This window comes from Grampus griseus (assembly GCF_964374135.1).
Source record: "Grampus griseus genome assembly, chromosome: 10".
NCBI classification, from domain to species: domain Eukaryota; kingdom Metazoa; phylum Chordata; class Mammalia; order Artiodactyla; family Delphinidae; genus Grampus; species Grampus griseus.
The window spans coordinates 22,221,703-22,237,286 of NC_139004.1; positions in this window are offsets into that span (position 1 = coordinate 22,221,703).

Here is a 15,584-nt window from a genome sequence, read left to right on the forward strand (position 1 = left end):
GAGGGTGCGGGAGGAGACAGGGCGGGGGGAGACCGGGGAGAGGGCACCTCCCACAACCCGAGCCCCGGGAGCCGCCCGGATCCCAGCCCCGCCCTGGACCGCCCACAGCGCCGGGGGGCGGGCGGCAAGGGAGCGGGGCTCCGAGGTAGGGGAGAGGGACGCCGGTGCACAAGCACACACGCGCGGGGACCCGCAGGCTAGACCACTGGAAGCTGAGGTGGGGGCGAGGGTGCCCGAGCCAAAGGCCGAGGAGCTGGCGCTGAGACAGGGAATCTGGGATGCAGGTGGAGAAAGACGGCTGCACAAAGAGAAGGCAGCCCTGGTTCGGGGTGAGACGAGAGAGGCAGAGGCCGAGGGCCAGGAAGAGAACGAGACGGGTGGGAGAGAAAGGAGAAGCCAGGGTCAGACAGGGGATGGGCGGGGAGGGGAGGGGGTGAAGGCCGGGAGCCGCCTCAGCGCGACAGGAGTTGGGTGGAGAAGGCAGAGCTGGAGACCAGAGCTGCTCCTTGGGTCCAGCAGCAATGCTACTCGCCTGCTTTGGGGAGGGAAGGCGGAGAGAGGATGGGAAGCAAAAGATGGAGAGGGTAGCATCAAGGAGAGAAATTGAAGTAGGAGGGGAAAAAAGAAAGAAAGAAAGAAAAAGACCAGGAAATAAAGAGCCTCCAAGTGGGCAGAAGCCAGCATTATCTCTACTCCAGCAGGGCCTAGCAATCAATATTTCTTGACTAAGGAAGAACTGGGAGCTCTAGAGACAGTGGGGGAAGTGCAGGCCTTTTGACAGTTCCGGAGGCTCCAGGCTGTTGTCTGGTGATGGAAGGTGTGTGCCTGTGTGTGTGTGTGTGTGTGTGTGTGTGTGAGAGAGAGAGAGAGAGAGAGAGAGAGAGTGAGAGTATGTGCGTGCGCACGCACGTGTGTATATTGTTCATGGGAATGAGTTTGGGCTGCCAGAGGAGAGAGAGGGCGCCTTCTGGAGGATGGGGTAAAACAAAAAGCTTCTGTCTGGCTTGCCCTGGGAAGGAGGTGGGGAAAAGCCAAATGCTGTGAGACTGATTAGAACTGAGGTTCTCAACCTTCAACCCTTGAAACATTTTGTCATGACTCCTTTACTGTGCTGAATTGAAGCTCATAGAGGAAATAACCTACCTACACACAGAACTTTTAAAAAAATCAACATGATTCCCTGTCTGTGACATAAGAAAAAAAGTAATTTGTAGTAAAAGAACATAAACAGTATTTTAACGAGTATTGAAGTCATGATGAAGTAGGCAGATACTTGCACTTATCCATAGAATTATGGGGCTGGAACTGCTACAAATGCGGGATGATACAGGTGCTGAGTTGGTGACTCAACTACCTCCAGCACGTCGCCATCAATGAGGTGACTTAACGAAATGTTGAACAACTCTTGATACCAAAGTCAGCCTTCCCTGAATTCACGCAGAACCGTAATTGCATTCCTAGAAAGTTCATTGTATATTAAAACCACTTTTAAAATTGTATTAAATTCTAGGCTCCGATAATTAAACACAAGTTTTCACCTACATGAATGTCCTAGGGGACATTTGAGAATCTGGAGGAGGGACAGTTCTTCATTTGTTCAGGCTGTGCTTTGAAGAGTATCTTATTCCCCTACCCTACCCATAAGGGCCCACAGTTCCCCCCTCATCACTGTAATTACAAAAAGAAAGCCCACGAATCTTCAAACTGTTCCCTAGGGAGTGGCTGAGACCCACTGAGCTAGAAAATGGGCAGAAGAGAAGAAGAGAGTGGGGCAGGATTTCTAAACACTGAAAATGATAGCAACCCCTCCTCTGAGTGACCTGCCGTTCTTTCAGCAGGGCAGAATCAAAAATGTGTCTGTAAAGTTACTGGCAGCAGAAAAAGCATCATATGGATGAGAATTTTCCCAGATTGCTTTAGAAAGAAGAGTTTCCTGTCTCTGTGCCCTGTCTATGGGCTAGGTCAGCTCTCTGGTCTCGGTGCTTTTTCATGGTCCTGGCAAGGTTGAGTGCCCAGAGGACACCCTTCCCCGTCCCAGCAGGGCCTTTATGTAGGGGAGTATCTGAGTAGGCATTCTCTCAGGACCCCACAAGTTCCTCACCTAGTTTTTGTGTTTTTTGGTTTTGGCTTTTGTTTGTTTGTTTGTTTTTTGCCACATGCAAGACTTGTGGGATCGTTGTTCCCTGACCAGGAATTGAACCCGGGGCCCTAGATGCTGAGAGTGCCAGGGAATTCCCTTGTCGTTCATTCTGGAAACTTGTCTCTGGCTTCCCTGAAGTCCTGAGTCCTTTACTATGCTGAATTGAGGAGGATGAAAGGATGGAATCCCCCCCTGGAAAAGAGGAGTCTATGATTCTATGAACTTGAAAATTATCTTGGTAATATTAATCACCACACTCCTGATGCTAATCCAGGAAAGGAAACAACTTTAATGTCCAAATCACAGAGTGTTTATTGATTCAATAAATTAGAATGTAGTCTGTTCAAAGGAATAGTTATAAAAACATGTTCAAAAGAGTATCTAATGACATTTACATGGGAAAACATGAGAGTTTGGGGAAAAAAAAAAGCAGAATACAAAATGTGTACAACTGTGATATAATATGTGTTTAAAAGCTGAAAGAAAATACATCAAAATGTCAGCAGTGATTACCTCTGGGGCCATGAATTATTAGATAATCTTTTTTGGTCATATTTGTTCAATTTTTGTTCAAATGTTTTACAAGGGTTACCTTTCTCTTTTTAAAGTTGGGTTTTGTTTTCTTTTAACCTTCCAAAGTCCATTGAAACAGTCTAGCCAATATCTGTTATTCAGTGGGCAGAGGCATTTGAGGGTGTGGAGAGAGGCTCCAATTATATTCACTATACAAACCACTCACCTTTTTCCACCAGTAGCTGCAACTTCCTCCTTTCACACTTTTTATCTTCCAATATAGCTTCCCAGCTTCCCGGTCCATATCCCTCAGGGACATTTATTGAGGTCCTTCCCCAGTCACGGCTTGAGTACCCTAACCCCACCCTCCCCACAGCCAATCCACTTCCTCCTTCCACACCAGGCACAGAAGTCCTCTCCTCCGGAAAAGTCCCTGGACCTGATTCCATCCTTCTGCCATCACTCCTGTATTCTTTGTGCCTTTGGAGAAACCACCTCTTTTCTCAGTTTTTGACTGTTTTTCATAGAGATGGTGGTGTTCCCACTTGAATTACCTGAGAATGACCAATCTCCTTGTTCATTTTATTTCCCATACTTCCACTTCCTTTCCTGTCTTCTGCCCAACCCTGAGAGCAAAGAGCCCAGAACTTAACACCTTGTAAGCTCTGGAAACATATTAACCAAAGTAGCTTAACTTATTGATGATCTGCTAGATACTAGGTGCTTTCGGGGTGAGGGGATGGTATCCAAGTTAATTCTCTCACAACCATGCAGAGTAGATGTTAGTGCTTTAATTTTGGAGCCAAGTAAACTGTGATTTAGAGAAATTAAGAAGCAAATCAAAGGACAAAAAAAAAAAAAAAAAGGACATCCAGAGCCAATATTTGAATTCAAGTCTTTTACTCCATTTCCAAATTCTTTCCAAGGCTTTCAGAGACTTAGTCTCAAGGCACTTCTCTCACCCAAGTCCCACCTCAAGGCATTCTTTATCAGAGGTCAAACTGCATTTCAGTTCTGTCTTCCATCTAAAGCAGCAGTGGTGACTGTGTGAAGGGAGGATATTGGTGCCCTCTTACATTAGGATGAAAGACTTACCTTCAGTGGGGGCGTTTCTGTCGTACACAGCCCTTGCTGTTTAGAACATGTATGGGATGAAGATTTAAAATTCAAACATGAAGTTATCTACATGCTGGACTTCACGCAGGCATATACAGAGGAAGCCAGTCTGGAATTCACAAAACTTCAATAAAATAAAAAAGCCACACTGTGAATGCCTGGTCGAGTGCTTACCTCCCCTACCCACAAGGTGCTCTGGGGTCACGGGGAGCACTGTCTCACAGGATCTCAGGGCCAATAACCAGATTACAAAGTTGACACCATGAGTTACCTCTGCAAATAATTTCTCCATAAATAAGCCCTTCTATAATAATGAATGAACACAACGTAATGAAATGCTCAGTCAACCTAAGCCACAAAAAAGGAAAATGGTAAGTTTGTCCCTCTTCTAAAGGGTATATGAGGTCAGGTTAACAGATTTAGAAAATATTCCATTCTCACAAACAAATTTAGTGTGTATTTCTACTCCTGGAACTATGAGACAATTGGATTTTTAAGGATTTAAAAATAAACAAGTATTATGTTTATTTAAATATATATAATTAAGTATATACCAGGTATGAGTACATGTACATAATTATTCATACCATTTCGAAAAGTGCGTGCATCTTAATGCATGTATGAAATTGGTTGGTGGGGTTTTTGTTTGTTCATTTTGCTGCAACAGACTTGTCTCTTCTGATATGTCCAATTCATGTACCCTATGATTCTCACTTATGCTAAACACACTAGCACACTAACCAAATAATATTCAGAGTAAAAAGACACATCACCCAGATCTTTCTATTAGAAGCTACAAAATGTTGGAAACTCTTATTATCTGATATGTATATGCAGGTCTCAAGCCCATAATAAACACAATTATGTTTCTGCAGTAAAATGCATGACTATTAACATTAGGTTGAGTTAACAAAGACTATAAATAGCGTCGCCTCTGGCTTTGCCACAAAATGGATGCAAGTCAGGCCAGGTTTTGCCACCCAAATGAGTTAGAAACAAAATTTTTGGTTTTCAGAATGTTGCAGACTTTGGAATTACAGAAAAGCATGTGTGGAACCGACTGTATAAACATGAGAAAATTTTTACAAATAGATGTTTCTAGGAGTCAGATGAACACATCTGAAGCAACAGACTAGAAATGTCTTTTTATTATTTTTTAAATTTTTATTGAAGTATAGTTGATTTACAATGTTGTATTAGTTTCCAGTGATTCAGTTATACGTGTGTGTGTATACATACAGACTAGAAATTCTATTTATGGAAATACCATAAAAACACCATTGAGATGGGGCTTCCCTGGTGGTGCAGTGGTTGAGAGTCCACCTGCCGATGCAGGGGACGCGGGTTCGTGCCCCGGTCCGGGAAGATCCCACATGCCGCGGAGCGGCTGGGCCCATGGGCCATGGCCGCTGAGCCTGCGCATCCGGAGCCTGTGCTTCGCAACGGGAGAGGCCACAACAGTAAGAGGCCCGCGTACCGCAAAAACAAAAAACAAAAAAAAAACACCATTGAGGATCTCCATAAAGGCACTATATGAAAACCATGACCCTATTACAGTGGGGCAGGTGGGTCCTTCCCTGGTCCAGAGAACCATATGTACCATTCAAATCCTAGCAGAAGGCAATGCCTAGAACAGCTGTGAAGCAAGCTCTGCTTTTAGCAACCTAGAGTAAACAAACACCTGCTGAGTTTTAACTCTTCCCTATTCTTCCAAGCCATCACTCTGAAACTCTAAAAACCAACATGACTCATCCACACCTTCCGATGCTTTCAGTATTCATTGCACTTAGATCAGCACAGAAACATAATACCTTTATTAGTGCATAATTTACAAAGAACTCACATCTCTCTTAATCCTTTCAACTGCTTCAGTGTGGTAACATCTCCATTTGTCACATGAGAAAACTGCTGCTCAGAAAGTTTAAATGACCTGCCCAAGGTCACACAGGCAATAAATAGCAGAGCTGGGCAAAAAACCCAGGTCTCAGGTCCTCCCTCCTCACTCACAGTGCTCCAGCCATGCTGGCCTGATTACATTTTTTAAGCTGCTCAAATACAGTACTTTCAAATCAGGAGACACCAGTCTCCTCTGCCTGGAGATGCCCTCCTCCTCCTCCACCTCCCCACCCCATACCATCTTCACTTCATTAACAGCTTAAATATCACCTCCTCAAGGAAACCTTCCCTGAATTCCTCAGACTAACCTAAACCCCCTCCCCACCCTGCTAAGTGCTCTCTTGACACACTGTATTCATCATTCAAAGCACTTATCTCATTGGTAATTAACTTAATTGTGGAATCATTTACTTAACATCTGCCTTCCTGACCAGATCTTAAGCTCCATGAGGGCAGGGACTTATGGTGCCCATTTTTTCCCTCCTACGAGAGCTGCACAGTGCCTGCTATTTGGTTAGAAGTTTGATAAAAGATCAATCAATAAAAACATCTTCTGACTCAAAGATCAGTATTCACTCCACTGTACAGAATTATCACACCATTTTCCAAGCCTATTACCCTCTTGGTGGTCTTTGTTGTTTGTCAAAGACCTTCTAGTTATTGGTGAAATGGGTACTTTATTCCACAGGCCATAATGGTGATACACCCTCCACGCGTTTAGGTCTTTCCACTCTGTGAGTTACAGGGTCATAATAATAGCATTTATTATAAACAGTTTGGAGTTGTGTACTTTACTTGGATTGTCTCACTTGCTCCTTATAACATTCTCTGACATAGATATCTTTATTTCCATTTTGTAAATGGGGAAAATGAAATGCAAATAAATGTAATAATTTGCCCAATGTCTCACACATAATAAGCCAAGATGTGAACATTTATCTGACTTTAAAGACCCTGCTCATCCTGATGACCAGCTGTGGGAAGCATCCCCAAGGCACCTAGGGGTCTGTCTGAGAGTTATCTGCACATCAGCATTGCTAATGTGGATAAAACCGACGGGGCAATCATTATGTGGGTAAGATTTCTGTTAGGAGTAGATTCACCCTGCCACAGAGCAGGGAGCTTGGTGGGGACACAGGCAGGGTCCCTCTCCAAGAAGACTTCTCCAGTGTTTTTCTGTATGTTCCCTTTTAGCAATATCTCTACTTACTTGCCTTATTTGCAGGTGCTGTTATTTAGCTGTCCACAATGCTGGGATGCCCATACCCTTCCCTTGCTTCCCAGTACCCTTCCCTTACTGCCCAGTAGCCCTTACGGTTAGCAGACTGAAGCTCCCTCACCGGCATTAGGCCTGGCAGGACCGCTGCTCATCTCCCACCACTCACAAGTCCTCTAATGGCATTACGGGTATAATTTCTGGTGCATGCATAAGTTTACACCCACATGGCAGCTCTAATGGTGGCCCAAGTCAGACCACTCTACTAGTACAGCAAGATGCTACCAGGAAGATGGTCCTGCTGCCTTTCCTGCTGCTCTTAAGGAAGTGCCCTTCCAAAGATCAGCCTTCTTGGTCTTATTCCAAGATCCTGCTGTGAAATAGGGACAAAGGTGGAGAATTTCCAACTGTATCTGGAGCAAACTTTCATTCTGTCTTGATAATTACAAGTAGGACAGAAGAAGGGGACAAATAAAAAGAAGAGGGAGACCAAGACCCAGTAGACCTTAGGAGAACAGGTGACCCTCTTGTCCCTGGTTGCTGTAAAACAGCCAGCAGGCAAGACAGGGTGTCTTCTTTCATCTTCCTTCTGTACTCACTGTCCTAAATCCTAGAACCAATGCCCTTTGAAGTCTCCCTCCCTAAATCCAACCCAACTGAAGCTATTGTGGGGAACTTTTTAAATAGCAGGAATGTACCAAGCAAGTATCCCTGAATTTGCTAGCTTCTTACCAACATGTTACTAAAGGGATTGAGGGTAACAATGTAGCCTCTAACTCTAGGGGCCCATGATGGAAGAGCACAAAGTAAACTGGAGGTTAAAGTGGGAAGAGCAGGATGGTGGTCAGGAAGGAAGATGAAATGGCTCCAAATAGAAGCACGACTAGCATGGGCTGAGCACCTACAACCATTTTTCTCGATTCTAAGTCCTGAGTAAATGTGAGTTCATTGATGCATTAATATTTCAGTAAGTATAAGCTCTGTACAACTTTGTCAAACGACTATGGTATGTCGTCCACTAAGTACTCTCACTGGGGCAGATCCCGACTGAACTCCACCCAGTGTCTTCCCAGCGCTAGCTTTGTGTCCAACCTCAGAGCAATAACTTAATCTGACCACTAGATGGCACTAGTTACAAGGCAACCTTAGATTCCCTCCAGAAACAGTATTTTTCCCAACTAAGGAGAATTTCCAGGTTTGTTTGTTTTGTAACTTTTAAAAAAATCATAATTATAAAGGCCATATGCTCACTGTGAAACTATATCAAACAGTGTATGAAATAAAAAGGAAATGCCTCAATTCTGGCAGTTTCCTAGCCTTGATTTGAATACAATAGTGTGTAGCCCTGATTAACCCCAGTTAGGCAGAAAGCTGTGCTGGACTAATATGGCTATCACCATAATATCTCAAGGCCACACCAGAGGTATAGCCATACCCAACACAAAACCACTGTACCCAGGACTATCTCCCCCCGCCCCGCCCGCCTCCAGACACACATGTCTCCACATTCAACTCCACTCTCACTAATTTTAAGGCCCCAGTCCCCTTTATAGTTTACCATCTCCTTTCAAAATCCTTGTCCTTCTTTGAGGGAATAGCTTCACCAGACTAACTGAGCTGGTTGAACTTCTGTGGTTTGTTAGTAAGTCAGTACCTGAATCAATGGTTTCAGGAAGCGTATTTAAAATCCTACAGTCAAAGATATTAACATAATAGGTTTTTTTCCTCCTCTATAACATTTTTTTCTGAGATAAAACTATACCTAACATGCCTCCTTTATCAGATGACTTGGCAACACCAACCATTTGGAATGCTGCTGAGAACCAAGGGTAAATGGGAATCAAATTGCTCCAGTTGGTCAAAATGGCTGTCCTAAAGCTCATTCAACAAGAAAGACTAAGTTTGAGTCAACTTGATTGATTAAAAAATCTGGACATCGGTTTTCTCATCTGACACTTGAAGGATTCTTGAGCAGCTGGGTGCTGTGGCTCCAGAAGCCTCAATGTCCCCTGAAATATACACAGAAATGGGATTGCTGCTGGTGGGTAAAACTAATGTCTTCCTTTCCTGGAGCAGCAGGGAAGATGACACAGAGAGGAAGACTTGGGTCCTGTGAGAGTCTTGGAAGCGGTGGAAGTGGCCGTGGGGAATAACATTAAGAGAAGGGAAAGGTGAGGGGGAAGGGAGAGGAGATGCTGGCTCCGGCTAAACCACCTTTGGCCCCTGAAAATCAACCAAAGTCATTTATCATTGGTCATCCTTACCCCTCAAAATAGCTCCCTCCAGGCTAGCAGACACCTGAAGTTCCTCATCACACAAAGCCCTTAATCCAGGATTCAAGGTCAAAAGTCAAAACTACTAACCTCTGGGGACTTCCCTGGTGGCGCAGTGGTTAAGACTCCGCGATCCCAATGCAGGGGACCGAGGTTCAATCCTTGGTCAGGGAACTAGATCCCACACGCATGCCACAACTAAGAGTTCGCATGCCAGAACTAAGGAGCCCGCATGTCTCATCTAAGACCCAGTGCAACCACACACACACACACACAAACTAACCTTTGAGTTAACAAGTTGGTGTGATCTAGATTAAGTAAGAGTGTAAATATTGACCTAGAGGGATTACAATGCAAGAAGGTGCATGAAGGGGGAACCCACAGCCTGAAAGGGAGGAGACTACAAAGCGAGGAGAATACAAAGGCTGGAGATCAGAAGGTTAGGATTCCACTTTGCTGTTCATTCTTTCCACAAACCTATTCTATTATGTATCCCTCACTCTTCTAGCCAAGGAGGATACAGGGAAAACAAGATAAAGTCCTGCCCTCATGGCTTGACTTTCTATGCCCAGGCCCTGCACAAAAGGTGTTATTACGGTTTTTGAGAGCCAGACACAGACCTAAGTACTTTGCGTACCTTATATTCAATCCTACACGGAAGTAAAGAAACACGGAAGTTTCTTTACTTTCCAAGGTAACAAGTCCTCCCCCAGGACAGTAAACTGGAGTCTGACATCAATCAGCTGCATGGAGCTGAAATTTGCATCTGAGCATCCAGGTTTATATAGATATATATTATATATATATATAATATATATTATATATAATATATATTATATATATTATATATCCATATTATATATATTATATATATCCATATATATATGGAGACGCAGGTCCGCCATATTCTGGAATAGGGATATAAGGAGTCCTGAAAGAGCTTTAAGATTTCCATACTACAGAATTCTCTCTCCATATAGTTTTCTCTGCTGGGAGGCCGGCGGGGTGCTGTAGTGGCCAGGCTTTAAGATGATGGCCAAAATGACAGTCGCCCAGCTCCAAAATGGCCACCACTGTGTTTTCCTTCTATCGGAGCAATCGTGTAGTGACTGAAGGGCCATCACTGGTGGGTGCTCTCAGGAACTGGGCCAGATGCCAAAATGGCCACCTGGGTCTTCCCTCTCCTAAGCTATTCGCCCCGCAACATTTTAGGCTTCCATAATCCAGGATGGACAAAAGCAGAGGAACGAAGCGGACAGGGGAGGAAGGCAGGTAACCAAGGGCGGTGGGTCTGAAGTGACAGGGCAAGAAAAGGTTTGCCCTTTGGAACTGGATGTCACTGCACGGTGCGCAGGCGCCTCGCTTTTGCCGGAATATGTGTAGTCACCGCCTTATTCTCCGCCCCCAAGGGCTCCTGGCAACCAATTATCGGCGGGAATTTGAGTACGTCAGCTGTTGCGAGGCAGACTGGGAGCTCCTCCTGGGCCTGCAAGATCGTTAGGGAATGTTGGTGGAGAGTGAAGGCGTTGGAGAGATTGTAAGGAGGCGGCAGGAGCGGGAAAAAAAGACGAGAAAGGAAAAGGTATATTCTCGTAGGGTCTTACAGCTAGGGAAAAACCTTAGAGTTACCTAGCCTAACTTCCCATTCTATGTTGGCTGGATGTCCAGGGATGGGAAGCTCGCTCCCTCAGTCTCTGCCAGGGCTGGACGATTCTGATGGAGAGAAGATTCTCCTTTGTATTGAACTGAAATCTACATTCGAGGACTTGCACCTAATTGTTTTACCCCACGAAGACCTGCAGAACAGTTTAATGCCTCTTCCATAGGACAACTCATAACATTTTGCTCAAAATCAGCACAAATTCATTCCCATTTACTGGGGGGCGCGGGTAAGTAAGCTTAAGTGTTTGACTCACCTGATTCATAACAAGCTGAATGTTTTTCTTTTTGAAAAAATGAAAAATTTTCAGAATAATAACAAAAAAGACACCAAAATGGGGGAAAATGTTAATAGATAAAATGTAAACCTTTGGGTACAAGAACTCACTTGCTGGGTACCTGCATCAGCTTGATTCAGATCAATGTTCTCATTTTTCCTGCAGACCCATGAAACACTGGGCTAAACAGATATAAATTAGACATTTTACAGCCTATCGGTCACTGAGTCTCCATGGAATTTGCAGACCAGTTTAAACACACATATACTATGAAAATAAGACCACAAAAGTGGAAAAGAAAATATCAATCTCCTCCTGAGATTTATACCACTAGAGGGAGTTCCAGAAGAAAAATCACTGCAAGTGAGAGCTAATAACGGCACTTACAGAATGTTTACTGTGTACCATTCACAGTTCCCATGGGTCATTCATGTAATTCTGTTCACAGCCCTAATGAGGTGGATGTCAGTATCCCCCATTTACAGAGGAGACAGCTGAGAGGTATAGTGTGTCCACCTGTACAAAGTATACAACTTTGTGCTGGGTAATTTATCAACATTTATTAAAACTGCAATTGCACATGCACTTTGAGCCAACAACTTCACCTGTGTAGAAGGCAGTGAACTTCATGGGCATTTGACAGGCAGTCACACAGGGCCCATGCTTAGGAAGGGACACTATGTTTGGGCCATGATGCTCTGTGTCACTATCTTGAAATTCTTAATAATTTTCTTTCAATTTGTGTTTTGTAAGTGAAGTCTGATGGGGTAATAGAACATGTGCTGAGGGCTTGGAGCCGAGGTTCATTCAAGCTTGATCTCACTTCTCAGCCTCCCCAGGACTGGTTTTTAGTTGCCTTCAACTCCCCCCAGGAACCACTGCCACTCTCTGTGCTGCCCTCTCCCAGCAGGAGCCTGGGCACAGGGGAGAGGTGGGGTCAGACATATATACCTGTCTTGCCAAGTTGAGAGGCAGGACCCCAGGCACATGGGAAGGCCTGCATTCACCCCCCTAAGTATCCCAGTGCCTGAAGGAATGTGATATTAAATAGCAAAAACAAAAACAAAGCCACCATGACAGGTCAAGAGTGAAACCACAAAGAAAGCAAGAACATTCTTGGGAATTCCCTGGCTTTCCGGGCATCCACTGCAGGGGGCCGGGGTTCGGGAAGCTAAGATCCCACAAGCTGCAGCACAGGGCGGCCAAAAAAAAATGCTTTTTTCTTCATCTTACTGAAACTTTTACAATCAGAGCCTAATATAAAGCTTGACACACATCGTTTCTGTTAAATATTTATTGATGTAAATTAATTGAATACATTTTTATTTAACCTAGTAAAATGGATATTTTAAAAATTGAAACAATCTAAATGTCCTGGGAAACTAGTTAAATAAGTATGATACATTCATGCCATAAAATATTGTGTAGCTGTGTAAAATAACAAGGATGTTCTTTAGGTACTAATATAGATTGTCTCCAAGATAAATTGTTGTTACCATTTATGTTAAAAAGGGAGGGAGGGTAGATTAGTTCTCACACGAAGAAACTTTCTTGTGGGGCTCCCTCTAGTGGCACATATGTGGAAGGATTCAGAGAAAACAAGTTGGCCCAGGATGGCTGGGCGATTTTCAAAGTATGTCATTTTATACCTTTTGGATTTGGAAACAGAAGCAAATGAACACCCAAATAAACAAATAAATAAGAACCCATTTTCAAAAGTTCAAGAGGGCTATATTATGTATTAATATGGAATTATGCATTATTAAGTAAACACCACAAGAAGAACACAAGAAGCAGAACAGGGCATGATATATATTTTACACATTCTCTGGAAAAGCTTACGCAGTACTGCTATTGGGTAACATCTAGGTAAGCTCCCATTTATTGAGTGCTTACTATTTTACATACGGATAGTGTGTTAATATACACGTGAACATATTTATAGTATGTCACTTTGCATACATGACTGTGTACACGGCCTGTTATCAGTCCTGGTGAGAGGTGTAGATCAAATGGAAATTACTGAGGAGAGTAAGAAACAACCCAAGAATATTTGCAAGATCATATAACATACGCCACACAAAATTAAAGTAACTTTTAAGAGCTGAAGGAAATGACCAGCCTGACCAACAACACAGGGTTGTTAGACACGTCCACACCATGCACCATGCCCAGCAAAACCCAGATGTTCCTATACCCAGATTTCTGTAAATGGCAACTCCACTGGCTTTGTTTTGCTGGTAGCCCTGCCCCTTTCCCTTGTCCAGAGACCATGTCATCCAAGGGACTGCTCGCCCCAGCTCCAGAAATCCACCCCCTTTCCAAAGATGTGAGGCAGTCGAGGACGTGGAGGCAAGTGAGGTGAGCTCTTCAGAGGTAGGTGGTGTAGTCGTTATAAGTGGTTTTGGTTGGTTAGCTCCTGACCCTCTCTGATCTTTTAACCCTCCACTCCACCCTGATCTCCTATCCAGCTTTTTTTTTTTTTTTGTGGTACGTGGGCCTCTCACTGCTGTGGCCTCCCCCATTGCGGAGCACAGGCTCCAGACGCGCAGGCTCAGCGGCCATGGCTTACGGGCCCAGCCGCTCCACGGCATGTGGGATCCTCCCGGACTGGGGCACGAACCTGTGTCCCCTGCATTGGCAGGCGGACTCTCAACCACTGTGCCACCAGGGAAGCCCTCCTATCCAGCTTTTGACAACTGGACGAGTGCCAGACAAATTCAAGCACCTTACGACCCCCAAACCCTGTCCAGGAAAGCATCTTGTGCATAACTTTCTTACCTGAACCTGAACTTGTATCTTGGAGGAAGAGCATCACAGGATATGTTAGGTTCTAGAAGGAGAGAATCCCCACATGAGAGGAAGTCAGGCAAGCACAGAGACTCCTCTTCCCACCTCATTCATCCCTCCAGACCTTGACTTTCACCCTCACGGCTTCAGAATAGCCAGCCTGCTTGTGCCCAAACTACAACCGCCTTGCAGAAAAAAAGAATACACCACTCCCAGACTCAGCTGACTGGAGTCCATCCTTCTAGCCCCTCATGCTCATCTCAGACAAGAGCAGAAAATGTCTGTCCCTGTTCTGTTCCTAGCCCTTGAACGGTGCTGCCCAATATAATTTTTTGTGATGATGGATCTGGTCTATATTTGTGCTGTCCGATGCAGTAACCACTAGCTATATGTGCTACTGAGCGTTTGAAACATGGCTAGTGCAATCAAGGAACTGAATCTTTAATTTTATTTAATTTAAATGGGCACTTGTGACTAGTGATTACAGTATTGGACAGCATGGCTTTAAATTGTCCATCCTGACTTTTTTTTGATGAGACATCCTTAAGATTGGAAAATATATTTTTCAAACTTGGTGCTGATACTGGTCTCACTCTTTAGTGATCAGCCAAGTCTGGGGATAAGGAGAAAGATCGTATTCCCATCCCAGATCTCACTTTCCCCTGTGACAGAGGAAATTGGAGAGTGATGCCCAGGCTGGGGGCTGTGTCCTGACTGCTGATCTGTCCTCAGTGCCTGTACTGATTGACAGCCACTGACTTTGCAGATCTTGCTTTCTTCATGCCTGCTTCTTGGAGCACAGGTGACCACCAACTCCTGACACTTGACTTGTGACTTTATTATTTTTTTAAATGCATTACTTTTATATATATATTTGGTTACACCAGGTCCCAGTTGTGGCAGGCAGGCTCCTTAGTTGTGGCATGAGAACTCTTAGTTGCAGCATGCATGTGGGATCTAGTTCCCTGACCAGGGATCGAACGCAGGCCCCCTGCATTGGGAGCATGGAGTCTCATCCACTGCGCCACCAAGGAAGTACCAACCCCGTGACTCTCTGAAATGTATTCTTTGGGAGGGAGAAGCTAACTAAGTCCAAGCAACACATCTGAACATAAGGAAGGGCATTTGGATTTGCGGTGGGAGAGAGAAAGGTCAGACATCAAGAGGAAAGAATGCCCTGGTAATGACAGTTATGAGACCATAGAAATAGGAAACCAAGTCTAAATGTTCCTTCCTTTTTAAAAATCCAACACAGATCCCTATCTTTTGGCTAATACCTGGAGGAGAGGGATTGAAGCAACCTTGCAGATTGCACCGACAAGCTGTAGCCTGCGGGCCAGTGAGTGATCCATCCCAACAGGTCAGATCTTAGAAGCCCCCTCAAAGGCTGGCCACCGGGAGAGAGTGGGGGAGGAAGGCCTAGTACCAGGCAGCCTCTGCTCCGTAGCTCTGAGGGGGTGGGGAAGGCAAACCCTGGTCATCCCCTGGCTCTGTAGCCCTTTTGTGTAAGTGCCTGGCAAGGGTAACGTGGGGCTGTGCCTGGGAGCACAGCTGCGACTCTGCTGGGGAGGAAGCAGGGCCAGGGCAGCTCTGCCCTCCCCGATCCTCCCCTGGGGCTTCTTCAGCCGTGGGGACACGCACCCCGAGGGCCTCTGTTGGCCTGACCCTGCTGCAGGGGCTCTCTTTCCCCACTGACAGTGGAG